General features: G+C 45.1%; 1 protein-coding gene across 1 annotated transcript in view; it reads left to right on the top strand.

Annotated features, from left to right (window-relative positions):
- The first annotated feature begins 14,671 nt into the window (after positions 1-14,671).
- Positions 14,672-22,420, top strand: part of ZBED4 (zinc finger BED-type containing 4) — a 28,243-nt gene continuing 20,494 nt past the window's right edge. The window contains exons 1-2 of the mRNA XM_074942384.1: positions 14,672-14,866; positions 21,263-21,339. The gene's annotated coding sequence lies outside the window, so the exon portion shown is untranslated. The remainder of the gene's footprint in view (positions 14,867-21,262; positions 21,340-22,420) is intronic.

The raw sequence follows: 22,420 nt of genomic DNA, 5'->3' as shown, positions 1-22,420 counted from the left end.
CAGTGAGCTGAACAGGCTCCATGCTTTCTGTGCTATGGCGTCTGCTCCTGCTCGGGCAATCCAGTGAAAAGGGCGTGAAACGATTGTTTGCCATTGCTCTGACAGAGGGAGGGGTGACTGACAACACGGCTTACAGGGTTGGCTTACAGGGAATCAAAATCAACAAAGGGGGTGGCTTTGCGAGAAACAGAATGGCCCCCTCAAGGATAGAACTCAAAACCTCAAGGATAGAACTCAAAACTGGGTTTAGCAGGCCATTGATTTCACAGAGGGAGGGAGGAGAAAATGAATACAAAACAAATCTGGTCTATTTCTTGTTTTGATCCACTTCATCTATCTTTATACATCTTGCTGGCAGCAGACTGTGCAGTACGACCACTAGCCATCGTCATCTCCTGGGTGCTCGGCAGAAGACGGTGCAGTATGACTGCTGGCCATCGTCTTCTACTGACTGTTGATTAAAAGACAGTGCACTGCCGGTAGGACTGAATTGCCGTGAGACGAAACTTAAAAGGGAAATGACCTGTCTGAGCCACTCCCATGTTTGCCCAGGCGCCCCTGACCTCATCGAGGTCGGTTAAAAGAGCACCCTGGACTACGTCAACAACGGCTACCAGTCATATTGCACTGTCTGCTGCCAAAAGGCAATAAGCTGCTGCTGTGTAGCAATGCAGTACTGCGTCTGCCAGCACCCAGGAGAGACATATGGTGACGGTTAGCTGAGCGGGCTCCATGCTTGCCGTGGTATGGCATCTGCATGGGTAACCCAGAAAAAAAGACGCGAAACGATTGTCTGCCGTTGATTTCACGGAGGAAGAGAGGGAAGGGGGGCCTGATGATATGTACCCAGAACAACCCGCGACAATGTTTTAGCCCCATCAGACTTTGGGATTTCTACCCAGAATTCAAATGGGCGGCGGAGACTGCGGGATCTGTGGGATAGCTACCCATAGTGCAACACTCTGGAAGTCGACGGTTGCCTCGATACTGTGGACACACTCTGCCGACTATATGCACTTAGAGCATTTTTGTGGGGACACACACAAAATCGACTGTATAAAACGCTTTCTACAAAATCGACTTCTATAAATTCGACCTAATTTCGTTGTGTAGACAAGGCCTTATTCAACATATTCATAAATAATCTGGAAAAAGGTAAACAGCGACGTGGCAAAATTTGCAAATGATACAAAATTACTCAAGATAGTTAAGTTCCAGGTAGACAGCGAAGAGCTACAAAAGGATCTCTCAAAACTGGATGACTGGGCAACAAAATGGCAGATGAAATTCAATCTTGATAAATGCAAAGTAATGCACATTGGAAAACATAATCCCAACTATACATATAAAATGATGGGGTCTAAATTAGCTGTTACCACTCAAGAAAGAGATATTGGAGTCATTGTGGATAGTTCTCTGTAAACATCCACTCAATGTGCAGCGGCAGTCAAAAAAGCGAACAGAATGTTGGGAGTCATTAAGAAAGGGATAGACAATAAGAGAGAAAATATCATATTGCCTCTATATAAATCCATGGTATGCCCACATCTTGAATACTTCATGCAGATGTGGTCACCCCATCTCAAAAATATATATTGAAATTGGAAAAGGTTCAGAAAAGGGCAACAAAAATGATCAGGGGTACAGAATGGCTTCCATATGAGGACAGATTAATAAAACTGGGACTTTTCAGCTTGGAAAAGAGACGACTAAGGGGGAATATGACAAAGGTCTATAAAATCATGACTGGTATGGAGAAAGTAAATAAGGAAGTGTTATTTACTCCTCATAACACAAGAACTAGGGGTCACCAAATGAAATTAATAGGCAGCAGGTTTAAAACAAAGAAAAGGAAGTATTTCTTCACACAGCACACAGTCAACCTGTGGAACTCTTTGCCAGAGAATGTTGTAAAGGCCAGGACTATAACGGGTTCAAAAAAGAACTAGATACATTTATGGAGGATAGGTTTATCAATGGCTATTAGTCAGGATGGGAAGGGATGGTGTCCCTGGCCTCTGTATGCCAGAAGCTGGGAATGAGTGACAGGGGATGGATCACTTGATGATTACCTGGTCTGTTCATTCCCTCTGGGACACCTGGCATTGGCCACTTTCGGAAGACAGGATACTTGGCTCGATGGATCTTTGGTCTGACCCAATATGGCTGTTCTTATGTTCATAACACAGACCATACAACTTAATCCAAGACTTTCTCAATATAAGAACGAGTTCTGTGTACTAAATCTTGCCAATAAGTTTTTAATAAACCCCATTTGAAGCAAAGCATTGTTAAGATAAGAGGCAAAAAACAAAACAAAAAACTCTTTAGAATTTTCAAAACATATTTTTTCCAAGTCCCACATCTTAAAATAGCTTGTCTAAATACTGCTTGGAAGTCAAATGGTTTCCCAAAGAGCTGCGTTAAGTTTCTCTCAGTCTTTGCCATAATCAAGGCGCACGGATACTCCACTGAAATCACAGGGGTATGATTCAAAGGGACTCAGGGATTGAAGTACACCTGCTATTAATCTGCAAGGTGAAATTAGGAATGGCATAAACCCAGGCTTGAGTAGCTGAAGTCTGGGTGGTATCTAGGAGCTGACATCCAGCTACCATATGAAAGACTCCCTATAGAGAGGGGGTAACAAGGTGAATCTTAGGCTTTGTCTACAGTAGGAATTAGGTCGGTAGAAAGATGCTCAGGGGTGTGAAAAATCACTGAGTAACACAGTTAAACCAAACTAACCACTCGGGAACATAGTGCTGTTGGCATAGGTATTATCTTCACTAAAGGGCTACAGCCCTGGAGCACCCATGGAATCGGCACCTATGCCAACTGAGGAAGATAGGCATTCAACCACCTGAAGTTGTGTGCAGGGCCCGATTTGGTAGGTGTGCTCAAAAGGCTGCCAACCAGATTGTGTCCCTCAAGTAAGTTCACACAATAGCTGATGAAGGGAGGAGGAGGAGAACAACCACCTCCCTCACAACTTTTAGCGCAGTAGTCAGGATGTTGGAAGACCACTGGTTCAAGTCCCCTGTACTTGATGAAAAGGGATTTGAACAGGAATCTGCTACAATTCAGCAGTGTGCCCTAACCACTAGGCTATAGGATTTTTGATGTGGGGCTCCCTTAATCTTTCCCATTGAATTGTTTTAATAACATAATTGAATAACTAGGTCACAGAAAGTTAGAATGATGCCTTAGCCTAGTGGTTAGAGCTCTCAGTTAAGACATAGCAAATATTTTCTAGTGTAGAGGGGGTGATTTGAACTTGGGTCTCCCACAACCCAGGTATGTACTCTAACCAGTAGGTTATAACAGGCCTCCATCTCACACCTCCTTGCCCTCAGCTGTTTTGTGTGAACTCACCTGAGAGCTCTGATCTCATGGGAGGCCTCTGAGCTCGCCTACTGGATCAGCCCCTGCACATGCTAAGACAGCTGAATTGCCTATCTTCTCCCCCCACCCCCCACCCCCACCTTTTGTGAATCACAAGCAGGGACAGACACCTCTCTGCAGCCTAGACTTAGGTGCCGAATTCTGAGAGAAATGTGGTGCTTAGCACACACCCTTCTGGTCAGGATATCTCACTGGCTAGCTTAGGTGGTGGCTCCTCACCTAGGGTGTTTGCTGGGTGGATTCCATTCTAAGGTACCTATATCTTCCCATAGTATAGGAACCTACCTAACTCAGGCTTTGTGGATCACAGTTTTGTTCCTGTGATTTTCTAAGTGCCTACGCCCCTTTGTAGATCTGGGCCTTTGTCTCTTTACTCACTTGTTTCATTGAAGTTTTTGCAGTGAAATAGGTTTTTAAGACTATTACCAAGTCTTGGTTGCAGTTACAAGTGTTGTGGTTTCTTGTAAAGAATCACCTTTCTTGATCTGCATCACTAACACCTTGCCACCTGGAGCCTATTCTCCACCTTGTAGTTAACTCTTTTGTCTTCCACTACCTGCCAACAAATCGCTGTTTCTTTTTTCTTTGCTTTGTCTTATGAAATTTTTGTGTTGATTTGTGTGTGAGATGACATTTTTTCTCCTCCAGTTGAATGCTAGTCCTGCTCAAGCTCTAGGTCCCAGCTTTCCTCTCAGGCTTTTTATATATTCCTATTAGCTAGGAAAAAAGTTCTAGCCATTTCACCCACTGAGAGATGCAGCTATGTGCTTATTCTCTCTCTCGTTAAGTAGCAGATAATTTAAAGTGATATCCCGTTTCATTGATCTTTAGAAGGATTTCCGCAGTTTGGGTAGGGACAGTAAACAAACAGTAAAGAGAGCACAGAGATGCACCGGAAAGCTGGCATGCACAATAGAAGAACACAGAATGGATTTACAGTCTTACTATAGTACCAGCTCTACTATAGCTAAGTTTGAGAACAGCTTTCTGTTTAAAGGTTGACTTTTCTAAGTGCTCTAAAATCCATACGGTTACTTGGATTGCCTTGAAATTGGGTAGCTCATCATGCGGGTTCCAGGTAGGGTGATCCACAAGGGGTTCCAGATATACAGCCCCCACCCCAATACTTTTCTTAAGGTTGACAGATTCTTTTGCACAGACATAGGGATCAAACCAGGGATTCAAGCATACACAGGGGCCAGTGTGCCTCTATCCTAAAAAAATCTTAGGTTGCCTTTTAAACATTTAATCCAAATGAGTTACCTTTATCACCACAGGAGGGAGAACAAAGTCAAACCAATCTTGGATTTACAGCACAAACAGTTCCAAAACTGCCTCAACTGTCATTTTATACCACACCCTTGAGCGATGTAGTTATACCAACCTAACCTCCCATGTAGACAGTGTTATGTTGACGAGAGACCTTCTCCCACCAATATAGCTACTAACTCTCAGGGAGATGGATTAACTAGGCCTACTGGAGACGCTGTCCCATCTGCGTAGTAGCATCTTCACTAAAGCACTACTGCAGCGCAGCTGCACCGCTGTAGCATTGTATGTGAAGACAAGGCCATGATGTGAATAGCTGGACATTTACCCCAACTAGTGTATTGCACCCATTAAATCTTTCGGGGAGCAACATTGAAAACACTATTCAAACAAGTTTGGCACTCTCAATAGCTGCATGCCTACCTTGCCTAATGCTCAAGTGCCAAACAGATTATACTGCACGTGTATAGATAGATTGCCCAAGAGCTTTGCTACTCAGCCATGACTCACACAAGCTGTGTGGCTCAAGGGGACATCCACTGAATTTCAGCAACATTGAGGCACTGTAAATTCATATCCCACCTTGATCAGAAATCAGGTGGGTGTTGGCATGTTGCTACAATCTGCTTCTGTCAAAATAATTTTAAATTTGGGGAAATATCAGTTGAGTACAGCAGAAAATTCAGAAGCGGGGGGCGGAATGGGAACATCCATGGGGATGGAGTAATTCATATAGTTCAGAGCTATTGTTCTGGGCTCTGTTCATCTCCATGGGGTGTTCTCATTCATTTGAGACCATCACATTGAGATGAATGGGTCATTTCACACTCCTCAGAACCTCCTGTCCTTTCAGGTTTATCCTGTGCTGGGCATCTGGATATAGCAAAGCGGTTGCTGATTAATTTCATACAGTATTACAGCAGGGCACCAATTCTGCTACAGTTGAGGCCCTGCCTACACTGGCAAGTTTCTGTGCAGTAAAGCAACTTTCTGCACTGTAACTCCCGAGGTGTACACAGTGCCAAGCCACTTATTGTGCAGAAACTGTGAAGTTGTAGAGCTGTACAAAAACCACCCCAACGAGAGGCGTACAGCTTTCATTGCCAGGGCTACAGCACTTTGGTGCCAGTGTAGACACCATGGTTGATTACAGCACTGTGATTGGCCTCCGGGAGGTGTCCCACAATGCCTGTTCTCACCTCTCTGGTCATCAGTTTCAACTCTACTGCCCTGCCCTCAGGTTACCAACCGTCATCCCCACCCTATAAATTCCTTTGGAATTTTGAAAGTCACCGTGCTGTTTGCTCGGTGACGCGTGCAGTGGTCTCAGCGCATCTTTCCAGGTGATCATGTCTGCTCCACACACCAGAAGATCCCCTGCTTGGATCAATGCCAAGCTGCTGGACCTCATCAGAATTTGGGGAGAGAAGGCTATCCAGTCCCAGCTGTGCTCCAGCTGTAGGAATTATGATTCCTATGGACAGATTTCATGATGCATGACAGAAAGGGGCCATGACTGGGACACATTGCAGTGCAGGGTCAAAGTGAAGGAGCTGTGGAACACCTACCATAAGGTGCAGGAGGAAAACCGTTGCTCTGGTGCTGCACCCACAAGCTGCCGATTCTACGAAGAGCTGGATGCAAAACTCGATGGCAACCCCACCTCCATTGCGAAGGCCACTGTGGATACTTCGGTGGCTCGCGTGCCCGTTGAAAGTGGATCGAGCCAGGAGGAGAAAATCTTGGAGGAGGATGTGGAGGGGGCAGAGAATGGCGGAGGATGACTCGGAGGTCAGAGATGCATGCAGCCAGGATCTCTTTTCTACCCCAGAGGAGGCTAGCCAGTCACAACTATCAGATGTTGGCGAAGCGCAAACTGGAGAGGAGGTTCCTGGTAAGTGGAATCGCTGAAGCGAGTTGTTGGGTGAAGGAGAGTTGCAGAAAGCAAGCTTGTCTCCCACCACATGCCTAGACTGAGCAGCAGAACAGTTTTGATTGACTCCCTCACTTCACAGGAATCTCCCTCAGAGGTCTCCAGGAAACTCTCGTGGAGATACTGGGCAATTCGCTGCCGCAGGTTCTTCGGTAGAGCTGCTTTGTTTCTTGCCCCATTAACAGTAACTTTCCCGGGCCACTGTGCCGTCACAGGGGGTTGAGGACCATTGCTACACACAGGCAAGCCACACAGGGGCCAGGGCAGAAGCCACAGTCTTGGAGAAGACCCTCCCTTGATTCCCTGCTGACCCTCAGCAGCGAGATGTCTTCCATAATGATCACATCCTATGGAAAGTGTGGGGACAGTAACGATTATCTGGCCCCTCCTAAAGTGCTGGCCCATTTCCCGTGCAACACGGTGCGGGAAGAGTGATTTACTCTTCCCCTGGGGCTACTCACCATTCTGGGGGTCTTGTGGCTCCTGTGTGCTTGCTTGGGGTCAGCCAGTTAGTGACAGGTGGGAGAGTAATGGCTGTGTTTTAAATCACTGAATCAGTGTTCTCTGTGTTGCAAACAATACTACTTCTGTAAAATGTTGTGTTTAAACTTCACAGAGATGACGTTGGGAGCCCAGCCTCCCCCTTTGTTATCGACGGCTGAATGGCTTCACAGAATTAGAAAGTGGCCAAGAAGAACTAAGGAGGACTTTCTGCCTGATGATGTGATGCACTCTGTCATCAAGAAACAGGAATTGAAGGAGCGGTGGGATAGCGAGAAGAGGGACGGAAAGGAGAATGCAACAGTCCAGTATGAAGCCACGGAGCGGTTCTTAAAGGCTATGGAGTGCCAAGCTGACACGCTCCAGGCAATACTAGCTCTTCAAAGCGCGCAGCTCCACGCCCGCCCTCCCCTGCCGCTGTGGCAAAAGTCTTTCCCATGCTTTCCCCTGACACCGCCAACACACTCTTATCAACCTCCTGGCTCCAGCCTATACACGCTGCATTCCACTCCTACTCCCTTACAGTCCAGCACTGTGGACTCCCAATACCCACTGCACTCAACACCCATCCCTCTGCAGTTTGGATCTCCTCCTCCTGGGACCTTCCCTTCCCCTATTCCCCTCACTGCTGATGGGTTTTTTTGGTTTGACTCTCTCCTCCTGCTGTTTTTTTTTTAAGTAAAAGAATTGTGTTGGTTTGAAAGCAATCTTTAATCTATTAATTGAAAGCAAAAAGAGCCCTACAAAGCAACATACAATTATGTTAAACCCACACTCTGCATTGTCTGCACGTATCACCACCTAGCATTCCAAGCACTGCACTCCGAAGCATAGTAACAAATATGAGCGTCTTTCAGCTTCAAATTGCTGCCTCAAAGCATCCCTGATGCTTATGGCCCCGTGCTGCGCCCCTCTAATAGCCCTGGTCTCTGGCTGTTCAAATTCAGCCTCCAGGTGCTGAGCCTTGTTAGGATATAGATATTCAGGCCTGTCTGTAAAGGCCTATACTCTAAGAATGTAGGTTTATGTTTATCATTTAGCTAGTAATAGAGGTATACAAGAAAGAATCTGTGTAAGGGCCTTCTCTCACTGTGACAGTCTGAGGCCCTGTTCTTAGGCTAATGCCTTTGGCTAAGCAGCAGAGGCAGCCATAAGCTGGGAAGCGTACAGTCACATCCTCACATTCCAAACTAATCAATATGGAGCTGTTAGGAAGGTGATCTGATCTATCACCTCCAGAGAAAGGGAAGAGCCTAGAAGATGTAAAAGGAAATTTAGGTTGATAGTTTTTGTTAGGATATAGATATTCAGGCCTGTCTGCAAAGGCCTGTACTTTAAGAATTTAGGTGTATTCTTATCACTTGGCTAGTTCTAGAGGTATAAAAGAGAGAATCAAAATCACTGTCTGCCGGTGTAAGGGCCTTTTCTTACTGTGACAGTCTGAGGCCCTGTGCTTAGGCTAAGGCCTTTGGCTAAGCAGCAAAGGCAGCCATAAGCTAGGAAGCGACTGGTCACATCCTCACATTCCAAACTAGTCACATTGAAAGAAGGTGCTATTGGGCTGTTAGGAATACAATCCTGTCCTGATAATGCCTATCACCTCCAGAGAAAGGGAAGTGCCTAGAAAATGTAAAAAGGAAACAGCATCCTGTTTGGCAAGAACTCACTTATCAATACTGGGATGTGAAATCCTCACTTCTGTATTGTTTTGTCATTATAGTTCCCACTTTGCTATTGTTTGTCTGTATAATCTCTGTCTGGTTCTGTGATTGTTCCTGTCTGCTGTATAATTAATTCTGCTGGGTGTAAACTAATTAAGGTGGTGGGATATAATTGGTTACATAATCATGTTACAATATGTTAGGATTGGTTAGTTAAATTTCAGGAAAATGATTGGTTAAGGTATAGCTAAGCAGAACTCAAGTTTTACTATATAATCTGTAGTCAATGAGGAAGTGAGGGGACGGGGGGGTGCGTGTGTGGGGGAGATGGGAACAGGGAATGGCGGTGGAGAAATTGGAATCATGTTTTGCTAAAGAGGGGAGATGGGAACAGGGAATAGGGGTAAGGAAATTGCAATAATGTTTTGCTAAAGGGGGGAATGGGAACAGGGAATGGGGGTAAGGAAATTGGAATCATATTTTGCTAAGGGCAGGAATGGGAACAGGGACACAGGTGTAAGGCTCTGTGGTGTCAGAGCTAGGAAAGAGGATACTAAGGAAGGAAACTGGAATCATGCTTGCTGGAAGTTCACCCCAATAAACATCGAATTGTTTGCACCTTTGGACTTCGGGTATTGTAGCTCTCTGTTCATGCGAGAAGGACCAGGGAAGTAAGTGGGTGAAGGAATAAGCCCCCTAACAGTTTTGTCTGGTAAGAACTCACCTATCAATAGACACAGCTGGAAAACCCTTATGTCTTTATAGATGTAGTTGTGAAATTCTCACTTCTATATTGTTTTGTCATTATAGTTCCCACTTTGCTATTGTTTATTTGCATGGTCTCTGTCTGGTTCTGTGATTGTTTCTGTCTGCTGTATAATTAATTTTGCTGGGTGTAAACTAATTAAGGTGGTGGGATATAATTGGTTAGCTAATCATGTTACAATATGTTAGGATTGGTTAGTTAAATTTCAGTAGAATGATTGGTTGAGGTATAGCTAAGAATATTACTATATAAATTAGGGGCAAACAGGAAGTAAGTGGGGATTCGAAAATAAGGAAAAAGGAACTTAGATTTAAGCTTGCTGGAAGTTCACCCCAATAAACATCGAATTGTTTGCACCTTTGGACTTCGGGTATTGTTGCTCTCTGTTCATGCGAGAAGGACCAGGGAAGTGGGAGAGTGAAGGAATTAGCTCTCTAACAAGCCTCTGTGGTCCAGCCCTGAGTGAAGCTTTCACTCTTCCCTTCACAAATATTATGGAGCATACAGCACGCGGCTATAAGCATAGGAATATTGTCATTGGCCAGGTCCAGCTTCCCATAGAGGCAATGCCAGCGGACTTTTAAATGGCCAAAAGCACACTCAACAATCATTCTGCATTTGTTCAGCCTGTTGTTGAATCATTCCTTGCTGCTGTCAAGGTGGCTCGCGTGTGGCTTCATAAGCCATGGCATTAAGGGGTAGGCAGGGTCTCCCAGGATCACAATGGACATTTCGACTTCCCCTACGGTGATCTTCTGATCCAGGAAGAAAGTCCCTGCTTGTAGCTTCCTGAACAGGACAGTGTTCCGAAAGATGCGTGCATCATGCACCTTTCTGGACCAGCGTTAATGTTCATGAAATGTCCCTGGTGATCCACAAGTGCCTGGAGAACCACTGAGAAATACCCTTTGCGATTAATGTACTCAGTGGCTAGGTGGTCTGGTCCCAGAATTGGAATATGTGTGGCATCCATTGCCCCTCCGCAGTTAGGGAAGCCCATTTGTGCAAAGCCATCCACAATGTCAGGCATGTTGCGCAGAGTCACAGTCTTTCGGAGCAGGATGCAATTAATGGCCCTGCAGACTTCCGTCAACACGAGTGTAACAGCTGACTTTCCCACTCCGAACTGGTTTGCAACCCATCAGTAGCAGTCTGTCGTAGCCAGCTTCCACAGTGCAATCGTCACGTGCTTCTCCAATGGCACAGCAGCTCTCATTCTTGTGTCCTTGAGCTGCAGGGCTGGGGCAAGCTCATCACACAGTCCCATGAATTTGACTTTCCTCATCCGAAAGTTCTTCAGTCACTGCTCGTCATCCCAGACGTGCATTACGATGTGATCCCACCACTCAGTGCTTGATTCTCGAGCCCAAAAGCGGAGTTCCACTGTGGTCAGCACCTCCGTGAATGCACCAAGCAATCTCGTGTTGTAGCTACTATGTGTGGCGAAATCCATGTCGCTCTCCTCTTGCCTTTATAGACTAAGGAATAACTCCACTGCCACTCGTGATGTGTTGGTCAGAAGGAGCAGCATACTGGTCAACAGTTCGGGATCCATTCCTGCAGCCTGAAGAGGCAGGGCACGCAATACACACACCGTTGAAAGATGGCGCCACATGCGGACGGAAGCACAGGGATTGCTGGGATGCGAAGCAATGTATCACAGGGCACTGGGACAGGGCTCAGGATGCCCCGCAACCCCCTCCACCTTCCCACAACTCTTAGCAGCAGAAGAGAAAGAGGTGCTCTGTGGGATAGCTGCCCAGAGTGCACTGCTCCGAATACCGCTTCAAGTGCCGCAAGTGTGAACACACTAGTGTGCAGGCAGCTTACGGTGTGAACACACAACAGCGGTTTCCCTTCAGTGCTGTCTGAGTGGCGCTGTAACTCCCGGCGCTGTGACTCTGTCAGTGTAAACATGCCCTAAGATTGAGAAGACTTTTCTGATTAAAGGTTGAGTTTTCTAAGTGTTCTGAAATCTGCATGCTTAGTTGTATTGTCTCGAAATTTTCTGTCTAATAGGATTGCTGATATAAATTTGGGATCATTTGAGCGAGAGGTTCCTGAGATAAAAGCTCCCAGAAAAAACAGCTTTTCTTAAAGTTCACAGTTTCTACAAACTTTTTTGTGCACACCTGGCTTCTGAAGATGTAATGTCTTAATGGAACGGAAAGGGGTAGGTGACCTGGAATTGGTGGCGGGGAGGGTGTTATATGTTGCAGGAGATAGTTGCCGGGAGTAGGGGTAGAGCAAAGACAAGAGACACACACACACACCAGACTTCTCTCACGTGCTTAAAGTTAAAGTAACCACCATGTAATAAAACTGTCCAATGTTTTGGGACATAGACCATGTCATCGCCCCCTCCCGCCTGGCCCCCAGTGCCTCCCGCCCACTGGCAGCCCAGCCGATCAGTGCCTCCCCCTCCCTCCCCGCACCTTCCAATCAGCTGTTTCCTGGTGTGCAGGAGGCTCTGGCGGGGGGGGGGAGAGGGAGGAGTGAGGGCTTGGCAGGCTCAGTGGAGGGGGTGGGAAGGGGTGGAGTGGGTGTACGGCCTGTGGCAGAGCCAGGGTTGAGCAGTGAGCACATTGGAAAGTTGGCGCCCTGTAGCTTCAGCGCCCGGAATTGGTGCCTATACAAGGAGCCACATATTAACTTCTGAAGAGCCGCACGTGGCTCCAGAGTACAGCCATTGTCTCTATTCCATTATCACAAAGCATCAGGTGTTGAGCATAGGTGCCAACTTCTCCTGGCACCAGTGGGTGCTCAACCCCTCCCCCCCCGCCCTGACTCCACCCTGCCCCGCCCCCATTCCAACCCATTCCCCAAAGTCCCCGCTCCAACTCCCTGCTCCTATTGGACTTCTTCCCTAAATCCCCACCCCGGCCCTGCCTCCTCCCCTCTCCCTCCCATAGCTTATTATGCTGTGAAACAGCTGTTTTGTTGTGGCAAGCACTGGGAGGAAAAGCGGGGACATGACAAGCTCAGGGGAGGAGGCAGAGGCGAGCTGGGGCAGGGACCTTGGCTACTGGTGGGTGCAGAGCACCCACCAATTTTTCCCCATTGGTGCTCCAGCCCCGGAGCATCCACAGAGTCGGCACCTATGGTGTTGAGTGCATGCAATCTGTTTGTAGATGTCCACAGTTCTATGGCTAGTCCATAACTGTGTTCGCACAGCCTCTTCTCCCCACAGGCCTAAGTGAGTGAATACCTCCTGTGTACTCCTGGCAGGAGCATGTCTAGTATGTGGAGCTGACATGGTCAGTTGCACACAACAAGAGAACACTGCTAGATGAGCTGTCAAGATGTACAATCAAAAAAAGGAATTGCAAAAACACATGGAGGGCTTTAAGCAGAAGTTGGCTTTCAGCCTCTGTGACCCTCAGCAGTGGAGTTTACAGTTGTGACCAGAGCGATCACTGTCATGGAGTGGGACAGATGCTGTGGAGGACTGTCTGGATCAACATAGGTCATGCAGCGCCTATAGTTGCATTGTGTCAATCTCAGAAGGTTGACCATAGTTCCACATTGTTTGGGGAGGTGATTTTACTGAGTTGCCATAATGGAGTGGTTACATCAGCCAGAGACAAATTTGAGTGTAGATACATGCACAGAAAGTCAGCTTGAATTAACTAGGCCTTCCACTTCTTGAAATAAATCTGTTTATTGAGATTTAGCACTAGGGTTGAGGCAGAAACCTTTGTCATCTACACAGATACAGTATCATTTTTTAAATTATTATTTAACAATAACACCATACTGGACATGAGTTTTTTTCTACCCATGGTGATCTGTGAGCCCAAAGTTAAGAAAAGGGGGAAGTCTATAGCTGCCTCTTCAAAGACCAAGATCAAGAGATCAATATAAAAGCCTACCAAATTGTCACAGATTGGCCTGTCAGGACAGCAATTTAGAGCCCTTTGGAATTAGACCGATTGCATTAAAATAGGTGACCTATCAAAACATGTTTACTACCCTGACATGAGAGGTGTACATCAAAATTGAATTCCAGAGAGCAATGACAGGTTCATGATTAGACATCAAAACTTTGTAAAGCTCTCTCCAGGACAGCTGCCAGATGTATTTTGGATTACACCCCAAACACATAGTGAGGGCCTACCCAGAATGGGAGAGTGATGTATTGTAAAAATGCATAGGAAAGCGTTCTTAGTGCCAGCTGAAGATGTGTGTTCTGGAAATCCCCAAATGCTTGGTGAAGGGAGCAAAGTATCACAGTTGAGACTACTAGTCTGAACAAAGAACTCTCCCAAATTAGAGCTAGATTTATTAGGTATTTTACCCCCAAAACATGGTGAGCATAATTATTTTTGGCACACTGTGGATTACATCCGAAAACACATGATTAGATCATATTCAATGTAAGTGAAAAGTGTAGTGAGATCATATTTGTAAGTGAATAGTGAAACCATAACTACGTTGGATAATATGCATATTTGGGGGATGAATATATATGGTGAAGCTCTGTTTGTGGTGGGAGAGCGCGCTACTTGGGATCTGACCATGAACACAGGGCTTTGGCTAGAGTAAGTGATGAACATACCGCAGATTACACCCTAGCCTATGGATGGAGCTGTGCAGAGCGGGAGCCGTGCTCGGGGCCGGATTTAAAGCTCTCGTGAGAAGACACCTGTGAGCGCTCCCTATGCCAGATGCCGTCTGCGGATGAGACCCCGGGCTCAGCGAAGTTCCCCGTCCCCGACACTACAGCGGTGCTCCGGGCGCGTGTCGCCCTTTAGCAACCTCCACACTTGCATGAGGCGGGGAGAGTCAGCGCAGTCAACGGGAGCCCCGCCCAGGCCAGCTCCGTCAGGCGCCCACCGAAGCCCAGGAAACCCCGTAGAGACGGGGCCGCCGTGCGGTCGGTGCCAGCCGCTGCCAGCCAGGGACCTATTCTCACTCACCGCCCTCCTCTGCTAAGGAAGAGGGCGCGGCTCTGCGCAGAGCCTAGTAACCGTTCAGCGCCCCACACGTCCCATGCGCGCTCACGCTAGTGCCAGACCCAGAGACTCCTGAAACGGCCATTTTGCATCGCTTTGCCTGTACGACGACACGTTACGCGCCGTACGTGGTGCCGTTGAGTTTCGTTCCGCTGCGTGCCCCCGCCCCGCCCCCGCCCGTGGCGCCTGCGCGGTGTGCGCTGTGGCGGCCGAGCCGGGGGAGCCGATCAGCGTCGCGGCGGCGGCGGCAGCTGGAGACAAAGCGCCCGACTAATGAATGGGACGGTCCTGCTTGACCCTTCCCTTTAACTCCTTCGGGCCCGGCCAGGCGGCGGTAACTGGTGGCCTCCCGCTTCCGCGGCGGCTGACCGGCGAGGTGAGTGGTCGCGCTGTGGCGTAGGGCGGGGGCTAGAGCGGGGCGATCCGGTTCTCCCGCTCCCGGGGCTCCTACTGCCCCCACCACTGGCTGGCTCTGCCTCAGCGGCGCCAGTTCCCGGGTGCCCGAGCCGCTGGCTCTCGGGACTCCCCGCCGCCCTGTTCCGGTCAGGAGCGCCCACAGGGCAGCGCCGCCAGGCCGGGCAAGGGGCGTGCGGTGGCGAGGCACAGGAAGCGGGGGACTAGGCCCCTGGTGCTCGCTCGCTCCATTGTCTCCGAGGCCCTGGGAGGGGGCTCCGTTGGGGTGGGGGGTGCCCGGTACCGCTTCCTTGGGCGGGGCTCTCCCCAACCCCGGTGTCGGGGGCGCGGGTCTGACCTGCCCGGGGAGCTGCTGTGCTCCCTCCGCGGTATCCGGCAGGCTGGGTGGAGGGCTCCCGACGAGCCCTTTCTGGAGGCCCGGGGCCCGCTTCGCATGCATGGCAGCGCGCGACTTGCATTGTCTCCGTCCGTCGCTGTCCGCCCCGTACAGCGCCAGGCCAGCCCGAACCATTCTGCGCCCTGCCCGCCCAGAGGCCGCGGGAGGAACCGGGCCCTTCACTTGGGGGCGGGAGGAAGAAGTGACCATGTGGCCGGTGTGAACCCGATCTAAGATGGCTAAGAGTGAATAAGAATAGCCCAGGACCCCGCTAGGCAGGCATTGCGGTCTGCAGAGCTGTGATTGCTGTGTCCAGCTTCGTAACGCATGCTGGGGTGTGGGTTTAACGAGTAATGGGGAACTCCCTGCCCGGCGTACTGCATCTAGGTGTAAATGTGTGTAACGTGCTTGCTGAGATGGAAAGTGTGTGCTCAACAAGACACACCCCGCCCCCATGTGTGTGCGCACAAGCTGAGATGGAAAGTACGTCTGGACTCTCATACACAAACATACAATTTACAAACGAGACTGTAGACACCAGATCTAAATAATTGTTTTTGATGTGGACACTGGATTTTAGAGGAAAGAACCTCCATGGCTAGCATCAACAATAATATGGACACTATCTCTACTCCTCCCTCCTTTGAGGGACCCCAGTCCTCAGTTGGTATTCAGACAGAACTGCCCTTGGTTTAAAGAGAGACGTGTCAGTAAAGTCTGCAGAATTTGACTGTCATCTATTCCAATGCAGTTTTTAATATTAACTTTCCATTTTTTAACAACATCTTTAAAATACTTCAATATTTACATGTTTTGGATATTTATTACTTTTTTTAAAATAGCACATTGTAATAGAGTAGCAAACTTCCTTATTGCACACCAGTTCCATTATAATAGATGTGAGATATTTTGAAAAATATAGCATGCATGTGTACTAGATGACCTAAAATTGTGAAAATATTAAAGGTATGCAAGTTAAATTATGAAAGGGTCCTGTTGACACTAATGATAACCTGTAAGTGTTTTTTTAAAAGTTAAGTGCGCATTTCTTGCTGGATTATGATGCATAAAAAGGCCTGATTTTTTTTTTCTCCTTTCTCCCCCCCCCCCCCCCCTCATATTATTTGTACATTAGAAATAACAGGAATGTCAAATCTGGTCTTTCCTTGTTTTGCTAGAGGACTTCTTGGGGACCTCAAAGGTCTTTACCCGTCATGCCTTAACTGAAGGGATATGTTTACCGGATCTTTAATGAAGATATCATTTCAGCCCTCATTAAAACGAACTTTCTAGGCTTCCCTTATGCATTGTTTTAAAAAAAGGAAAAGGGGACACAGTCCCTTACTTTTTCTTTAACAGTGACCTATAATTTGAAGGGTGTGTGTGTGTGGGGGGGGAAATCTGCATCTGAAGAAGTGGGTTTTTTACCCACAAAAGCTTATGCCCAAATAAATCTGTTAGTCTTTAAGGTGTCACTGGACTCCTTGTTGTTTTTGTGGATACAGATTAACACAGCAACACCTCTGATACTTGGAGAATCTCTGTCAGCTCCCTCTTTCCCACCCCAAAAGTCATACCTATAGCCATGAAAATCACCATTTCTTTCAAATATTGCAAGGGTTGGGGGAGGGGAGGGATGTTATAACGGAAATGTAGTACTTTAAAGGTGGATGCAGAGGAAGAATAGAGCCTATATATCTTTTTATTTGTTGCTTCATTATGATGGATAAAGAAGTCCTGAAAGACATTCTTCTCCTCACCCCCCCCACCCACCCACCCAATTGATTTTAAGTTAGAGATAGGAGTCCTGTCTGGATTGGAAGACTGTTCATGGCTACCTCAGAGGGAGCAAGTCTAATTGACTTAGTATTAGAGTCTGAGAACTATCTACATTAGGATTTCTAATATTGCTAACACCCCTGTAGCCAAATAGATGTTGGGAACAGTGGGAGTTTTTCTGTGTAAATTGCATAATGTAAGCAAAACCTAAATTGAATGGAGAATATATGACACTTTGGCCTCACAAAAGACTGTAAGCTGAGCAGTTCAGAGGGGAAAATTTGTTTAAAATTTACTGTTATTAAAAACACCCGTTTAACTTCAATTGCTGACACTTTGGATAAAGGAAGATTTTGTTAGACTCAACATCTTCAATTAGTGTGAGAGCTAAATATATAAAAAATTTTATACTGTGAACTGAGATGACTGTCTACTTTGAAAAACTCACTTGTTTTACCGTTACCTTGTTCTCCCACCTTCTCTAGACCTGTTTTTTTTCCCACATCCACCTGTTCAATCTTGTCACAAATCAAGCTTGCAAGCTATATGGGGTAGGAACTGTATTCTTGTTACTTGTCTGTACAGTACCTAGCAGAATCAGGTCCTGGACCATGATTAGGCTCTGTAGGCAATACTGAAATATAAATATTAATGTATATCTGAAGCATCTAGTCCTCTAGGAAAACCAGAAAAGACCAGAGTTCACACTGCTGGTATTTATAAAATTAAAACAAAAAATAAAATGTCAGGGTCACCTATAGAGAATGAGAGAATCTGAGAAGCCCATTTTATTTAAAAAAAAAAAAAAATCTCTAAGGGTGGTTTGATGTTGTAATGCATGGGATCCTCCAACCAGATTTTCTTAACTAGATACTACATAAAAACCCATAAAAATGCTTAGATTGTTGGGAAATAGCTGATCCTCTTGCCACAGTCCCTCAGCAGGCATGTGTTAATCTCTCTCATTTTTCCATGACCTAACTGAAGACTACCTTTGGGAATCTGTTTCTGGGTAAGGAGGGGTTGGGACTGAGGGACATGAGCTCTCTGTAAATATTCTGTTGTCTCTCCCTGAACACCATACTGCTTCATGCCCCTCATCACAGTCAACACAAAAATGCCAGGGTAAGTCTACAAAGGTCGGGGGAAAAACTCATCGTTTCCATCCCCAGACCAGATAATTTCCATGTAGGGGAAAATTTGGCTTTGAAGTTTTCTTTCATAATTAGAAATTTTCAATATCCCAAAAGAAACATACTTTGTTTTTGGGTTGCCACTGCAGAGTACATTGAAGAGAAATAAAGTAGACTTTCTTTACTTAATTAATTGTATTCACATGATAATTAAGGCAACCAAAGAACTATAAATATTAGATCTTTTTAGACGAAGGGGATTACTATGATCATTAAGTCTGATCTGCATATCACAAACTATAGAACTTCACCCAGTAGGTCAGATACCTTGGTGATGGGTAAGAGATAAAAAACGGAATAGATTATAATAATAATTCAGGCACTGAGCCGAATAACTTTGTAGTATCAATATTTCTTTAAGTAGAGAGATTTCAAGAATATTGTTAGTACTGACATAGACTAGTGAAAACGGCTTTATATGTTTAAAACTCATCTGTCTTAACTGTTTACTTTTGTAGACGTTTGGAAATACATTTTCCATAACAAATGTGTCCTTTTCTGTTTGGCAAAATTGCCCTGCTTTCTGTGCCTCTGTGGCTCTTTGTTCCTGCATTTGCACCAGCATCTTATTGTCAGTAGAAATGTGCACAATTGTGAGAATGTGTTAATTTCAGCTGCTGAACTAACTAACAGGTGGCGTGCATGCTGATTTTGATGACTCAAAAAGCTATTTATGTGGGTTTTAAAGTTGGAGGTTTCAAAATAAATTAGAACATAAAGGTGCCACCAGGTTACAACTAATTAAAAGTTAGATAAACTTTTGACTTAAACTATGTGATAGTATCCTTGTAATGCACTACTACAGTATTGGACAATTTATTATGTTGTGGCCATGCCACATTAAAGTGACATAAGCGGAATAGGATAATATAATCTCGGCATTCTTCTTCTTTTTTATTTGTATCATATTTAATTTAAAAAAAAATAATAATTTGTCCTGAACTCTTGAAAACTTAAAACCATGGTGTTTTTAAAATGTGTTGATCTTTCTGGGATTCATAATGTAATAGTTTCTAGTGGAAGTTGGCACAATAAATGTTACAATATTACTATAGTTTTTATTAAACTAGGAAACAATGCATTCTTGTAAAATTGTATGATAAATTTTTTTTTTCCCAGTAATAATTTTAAGTAGTGTTGCAAGGCTGAACAAGGATTGATTATTCTGTTCAAACTTGTAGAGTTACTCATTTTTATAGCTGACTAGAAGCTCATTGCATTTTGTCAAAAGAAACTATAGCTTTTCCAGACAGTGAAATATGTCTGCTTTTACTAGAGCTGTGCAAAATTCCTTTGTGTATAATTTCAGCCCCCTAAAATTTCATTTTATTTGCTGGGTTGAATTGCAGTGAAAGCACAGATTTTGACTTATTAATACAAAAGCCATGTTTGCATAAATAATGTCTTTTCATAGGCAACAGATCAAGTCTGTGCTTGATTATTGGCTCCTTTTCACTGGAAAATGGACATAGTTTTACATTTTAAGGTTTGTGTCTCAGTGATAATTCTCAAGTATTCTCTCTTTTGAATTTGTAACACAATGTAACTCAATTTCATATAGCTTTGTTTTTTATTGTGAATATTTCATATACTAGTAACTACCCTGTAGATGGTGAGATACCATGGGATAGAGAATGGGAATGTGCCCATAGGGGGCTTAACTCTCTCAACTTTCAATTTCAATATTTCATACTGATTCCCTCCATTACCTTGGGCAAGTCACCTAGTCCCTCCCCTCCTCAGTTTCTCAATATGTTGGTGTTGGAGTTTATTATAAATTAAAGACATAACTCTCTATTTTTGCAGAGTAGTTCTGATTAATGTAATTCTGTGGGGCTGAATTAGCCCACATGTCCCCCATCTCTTCCCCTCTGCACCAGCACACACACTGTACTGACTGCTCCTTACCCCATGTGGATTCTGGAGAACCATGAAGTGGAGGAGGGGAGGGAAGGTGCCAAACTGTTTCCCCTCCACTGCAGAATCCAAGGATTTCTACATGGAAATATGAATGCAAGAGATGATACAGTTTGGAGTTCCTGAGCAGCCTTAGGGGATATCTGTCAGTGGTATCATACCTTCTGCTTGAGTTGTACTTTCAGATGGAGGGGAGGCTGTGGAGCAGTAGATGACCCTACAGGATAGCTCCTGTTGCTGGCTCAAGATATGTGGGACTAGAGGGGCACAGCCTTTAAAATCTGCAGGCTTCCAGCCCAGCTCCTCTCACCAGGAGAGTCAGTTCTTTAAAAATATATATAAAGTGAATGTTAGCATTTTCCTCCTCCAGATTCTCAGTCCCTCCTGTGTATTTTCTGTTTGGAGGGAGTGATTTCTGGCCCCCTGTGATTATTCTCTGATACCTACTTGTTAATTCAAAATACCTGGTTTTGGTGGAACAAATAGAGTGTATAGAACATGTTATATATGAGAGATTCAGTGTATGGTGATCATGTGCTGTATTACATGTTGATTAATACAAGATTCTGTTGGGCTAGGAGCACTGGTGAAGCAGCATATTCAGTTTATGGAGGGAAGGAATAACTTGCTGTCAGATCTTCTGTCTGCAATGTAATAAATTGATAGGCTCTTTTGAGTAAACTGTTTCCAATGTGATGCAAGTCCCGTGTGTCGGGAGAAGTGTGTGGCATGCATTGACTTCATTTTCAGGGAGAAATCAGTATTGCCAACCCCAAGCACCCAATAATAGTGTCAGGTTCCAAAAATGAGTTTGGGTTAAAACCATTAATTTTCTAAAAATTATAATGTCAGGCATGTTGTTTGTCTTATAAGATTCATAGAATTCAGATTTTTCCAGCTTTTGTCCACATCTGAGGCTGGAAATTTATCAATTGAAAGCTGAGTCTCATGTGGTTATGACCCCAGGACCTGGGACTTAAAGCAAAAGAATCCAAACTCAAAATACTGCAAGACTTGGGACAAAATCGTGATAGTTGACAACACTGAAAATTTCTTATGTTTAAAATAACAAATGCTTTTTTCCCTCTCTCAGGTAGACTCCTCAGCATCAATTTGCATAGCGTATACTGAACCTGAAATGAAGCCAATGGAACACAGTGGAGCAGATATGTAAGTCTCTGTCAATAAACTGTTGGACAGCTCTCTTCTTTTTCCAGTTTGTACCTTTTCCCCCTTAATTTAGAACAACACCAGCTGTTGAAGAAGGGACTTGAATCCGTGATCATGAAAGTGACTTAATTTGTGCAGCAATTCATAATTTAGTGTGAGTGAGGGGGGAGGAATTGCATAAGTGCTTATAGAATTTAGAAGCAAGTGTCTCATTTGTGCTCCTAAATCCCTTAGTTACTTTTGAAATCAATACCCTTACTTGCCAAAATAGCTAAGGGTTTTTAGATCCTTATCCTGTGAAAAGACAAGTGCTAGGCCTAAGGTTTCCCTCTGATCAGCAAGCACAGGTCATCAGAAGAGCAGGATACGCTTTATTGCCTGTTTAAAAAATTTTTTAAAAACCCATAGAGCATGAATAAAGTGGGGAAGAGCTGTTCATAATATATTAATGTAGCTTGACAATAAACACTATTTATTCTTGTGTAGGGTTTCAGAATGTGTTTTTTTTCTTTCATAAATCCAATTTAACTTAATTTTTAAAATGGATGCATTCATTGGATCATATGGACAATGACAACAGATGAATGAAATATTTACGGTAGGTAAAATGTTGAGTCTGGAAACATTGATAGGCTCACTTAAACACTATAGTAGCTTCAAATATTTTCTCAAAATTTACCAACAGTTCGAAGAGAATGTAAGATGACAATTCTTTTAGGTCATATGTCTGTAGTAAGCCTGAGAGGTCCTGTTGGGTACTAGTTCTGCGTTGGGATCTTTTCCTTATTTAGAGCATAGGCTGTGTCTACACTACAGCCGGGATCGACACTCTGAGATCAATCCACCGGCAGTTGATTTAGCGGATCTGGTGAAGACCCGCCAAATCGACAGCAGATCGCTCTCCAGTCGACCCCTGTACTCTACCCCTGATGAGAAGAGTAAGGTAAGTCAACAGGAGATGTTTCCTGTTGACCCCCTGCAGTATAGACCCTGCGGTAACTCAACCGAAGATATGTTGACTACAGCTATGTTGTTCATGTAGCTGGAGCTGAGTAGCATAGGTCAACTTACCATGGTAGTG

This window comes from Natator depressus, chromosome 1 (assembly GCF_965152275.1).
Source record: "Natator depressus isolate rNatDep1 chromosome 1, rNatDep2.hap1, whole genome shotgun sequence".
Classification (NCBI taxonomy): domain Eukaryota; kingdom Metazoa; phylum Chordata; order Testudines; family Cheloniidae; genus Natator; species Natator depressus.
Note: the sequence above shows the minus strand (reverse complement) of the source record. Positions and strands in the feature narration are given on the sequence as shown.